Source organism: Asparagus officinalis, chromosome 1 (genome assembly GCF_001876935.1).
Source record: "Asparagus officinalis chromosome 1, Aspof.V1, whole genome shotgun sequence".
NCBI lineage: Eukaryota > Viridiplantae > Streptophyta > Magnoliopsida > Asparagales > Asparagaceae > Asparagus > Asparagus officinalis.
In genome coordinates, this window is record NC_033794.1 from 14,002,043 (window position 1) to 14,006,366 (window position 4,324).

Genomic DNA, 4,324 nt, shown 5'->3' on the forward strand with positions numbered 1-4,324 from the left:
AGGGAACATGGAGCGAACAAACACGGGGACTTGGAAATCCAAAAGGATATCAGATATGAAGATGCTTGGAGCGGAGGCGTGGACAAACTCCGCGCCCTGCAGGTTGTTGCGGGTGATGTGGATAGAGACGGAGGAGGTTTCGTGGTGGTGGTGGTGGGGAGTTGAAAGGCAACCCGCCAAAGGGTAGAAGTAGTAGAGAGCTCGAGCGAAGGAGGTCTGGAGGCTGGGGAAGATGATTTCGTCTACGGGGAGGTAGTTAGCGGGGGGTTTTGGGAGGAGGAGGTCGTACTGCGCGTAGGTGGCGGAGATACATTTGAGATCCCAAGAGTTGAGATGGATGACTTTGTCGGTGGTGATTGGCGGTGACGGGAGAACCAATTGCCTTGAGAGGATGCGTTTTTTTTGAATATCTTATGATGTTTAATATATTATTATTTATACTAGTCTTTAGTTCTGTACTTTGCACGTGGACATGTTATTGTATTTAATATTATATTATTTAATAAATCATATATAAACATTTTACAAAGTTATGTAATTGCACTATGATTAAAAAAATTTAAGTTATACTATAATTAATACTGAAAGTACCCTAGAGGGGAGTGAATAGGGTAATTGCTAATCTAATCCGATATTGATGTTAAATTAAAACTATTAACTAATATTCTAGCAATATATAATAAGATATGAATGCAAGGATATAGAATTAAACTAAGGGCGATATAAACATGAGACAAAAGACGATATGAAAATATACAAGAGAATAAATACGCCAATGTCAAACACAAACACAAGAATATGTTCACGGAGTTTGGTCAACCTCGACCTATGTCTCCGCTCCTCACCCTCGAGGAGATACTCCACTATATCACAAAAACAACTACACAATTAGTTTTCAACGCTCACCGATAACGTTTATAACTCACACAATTGTCATTACACAATACATTCCTCTAAGTGTTGGCCTAGCCCGTGTTACATTCCTCAAGTTTTTGGAATTACTACCTCTTACTAGGCTTTTACAACCAAGTCACTCCTCTTAAAATTGACCATGTCTCACTCAACCACTCCTCTAAATGTCCTTATGTATTACAACGTGTTCTCTCAATAATAAGGCATAAATAAATTTGTTTGTTCTCTAATACAAGGATGGTAACTAAGTGTAAGCTCACTCTCAATGACCCAATCATAACCCAAATATACAATATGTAAAATACTAAAAGCTCAATAAGTTGTGTGTGCAATCAATGAGTAAAATGAAATCAACTCAAACTAATCTAGCAAATATGTATGATAATAAAAATATGAACTAGCTAGATAAAAGGAGTTTAGAAAACTTCTCCAAACAAAGAGATGTGGATGGTTGAGGATGAATTCCTCAATATTGAATATCGAATCCTTCTCTTTGTGAAACTATCTTCACTTAAACAAACTTAAAAACCTCTTTAAAATTGAGAAAAACAAACTCTTGAAAAGCCCTTGAAACACATCAGAAAAACCAAGGCAAAAAGGGGAATTTATACTCTAAAAAACAAAGCACACAGAAAACTATCAGTTACAGTGTCATCGGTCAACTGATGGGTTCATCGGTCGACTAATGATCCGACCGTTGGCAAGCTCCTGAACACTATCGGTAGACTGATGGACATCATCGGTCGAATGATAAGATGTTCGGTCGACTGATGAGGATCAGTCGACTGAGCAGAAATAAAAACAACAATTGCGGAGCAATTTATCGGTCGACTAATGAACTTTGTCAGTCAACTGAAAACGTGCACGGCTCCTTGTTTGAACAGTAAAATTAATTTTTAATGTGAGTTTAAAAATAGAAAATAAATTTCAAAAATTAAAACTTGGGGAAATATTTATATGCATGAATATAAATATGTTAGAGAAGAAATTTTTGAAATATCATTTCTTGTTTGTGAAAACTCATCGTTTTGCAAAATGTTCAAGATACGAAATCTCTAAACACTTGTTTTTTGATGAAATTTTCTCAAACAAGCTTGCGTATTCTTGAGATTTTGCAAAATGGATTAATAGACTTTTAGTTTGATGAAATTTTCTCAAACAAGCTTGCGTATTCTTGAGATTTTGCAAAATGGATTAATAGACTTTTAGAAAGGATATAAAATAGTATAATCATTGAGATTTTGCAAAATGGATTAATAGACTTTTAGAAAGGATATAAAATAGTATAATCAAGTCTTTAATCCGTAAACATATTTTTTCCCAAACAAAGATGATGAATATGAAACTAGTATGTGTGTGTGTGTGTGTATATATATATATATATATATATATGAGAAAAATGGAGAACCTTGGTACCAAGTTGTTTAAAGCAACTTGATAGTGATGTGGCCTAATCTTGCTCCTACATCACACCTCTATATATATATATATAACTATTAGTTTCATATTTATACGAATAAACTTGAAGGCTATAAAACAAAAACATGTATGTGTGTAATATTTGAGCTTTTAAGTATGACACATAAAGTAAATCTCCTAAACTACTATACCCAAGCAAATGATCTTCGTTAAGCTCGATCTTGGTAAAACATGGATGAAGTGCAATAGAATCTTTGACTTGAATTGTGACGGCTTCATTCCTATTTTCCTTCCAACCTCCTATAAATATCATCGTGAAGGCGCAAGTCCAACCAACCTCCGACAAAGAATATTTGTATAGAATACCTAACAGGCAAATACAAATACTCGACAAATGATGTTAGAAATTGTTTGTTAATCATCAAAACTAGATTATATAGTAGGCTCATAAATCTGAGACCTAACAATCTCCCCCTTTTTGATAAACATGAGACCTAACAAATACTTATACTATTATTAACATACATTTAATAGTTATTTAAATTAGCTTATTATTATATTATTAAACACATTTAATAGTTATTTAAATTAGCTTATTATTATATTATTAAACAATTTATTTAGGAGTATAATTATTAAATAATAATGTAAATTTAAATTAGCTTATTATTATATTATTAAACAATTTATTTAGGAGTATAATTATTAAATAATAATGTAACCATTAGTTTAAGTAACACTATTAATATAATTAAACCATTTATATTATTAAATATTTATGTTATGGACATGTTTTATTACAATATTTATTAGATAATGGCAGTAGCTTTTAATATTATATGACTTTATTTTGTAATAATATTACCTTGCTCGATAATTAATATTATCTTAGTAATAAAAAATTGGATGGAATAAATTAAAACTACTATTATTAAGGAAAAGTATTTTATATAAAAATATTGGATCTTTGAAATTTATGAGGTATTTACTTTCCAACAAAATGTGAATGAATCATAGATTTCAAAAATCCAATATTTTTATATAAAGTAACTTTTCTAAATAAAAATATTTTTAATTCATAATGTCTAATTTTTATTACTAAGATGATATTATAATATCCAAAAGGGTGATATTCCTTACAATATAAAGAACTAACCCCTATTTATGCTATTATTAATAACTATAATTATGTATAATATTTTATTAAATAAATAATTTTACTATTTCATTACAATTAATAATTATTTTATAATGAATTATAATATATTTATTAACTTTATTATCATTATAAATTATTAATATGTTCTAGCGAGTGACCAAATATTTTGGGAAAAAGAAGAGAAAAGTATATGTAATTATCGAACAAGGTAATATTCTTTGCAACATAAAGAAGTAACTCATGTTTCTACTATTATTAATAATTATAATTATGTGTAGTAATTTATTAAATGAAGACTTTTACTATTTTATATAATTAATAATTATTTATAATAAATTATCATATATTTATGAATTTTGTCATCATTATAAATTATTAATATATTCTAGTGAATGACCAAATAATTTATGTCTCATAAATTTCATGGATCTTAATATTTTTATATAAATTAATTTTCCAAAATAAAAATTATTAATAATTATAATTATCGAACAAGGTAATATTCTTTGCAACATAAAGAAGTAACTCATGTTTCTACTATTATTAATAATTATAATTATGTACAGTAATTTATTAAATGAAGACTTTTACTATTTTATATAATTAATAATTATTTATAATAAATTATCATATATTTACGAATTTTGTTATCATTATAAATTATTAATATATTCTAGTGAATGACCAAATAATTTCAGAAAATGAAGAGGTGCATAGTTAATGAGAGATTATGGATCATTAGTTTTATAAATAATGGTATAATTGTGAGAGATAATAAATTGAGAGGTTAAAAAGGGAAATCAAAAGTTTTGACATGGGTATTCTCTTTTATAA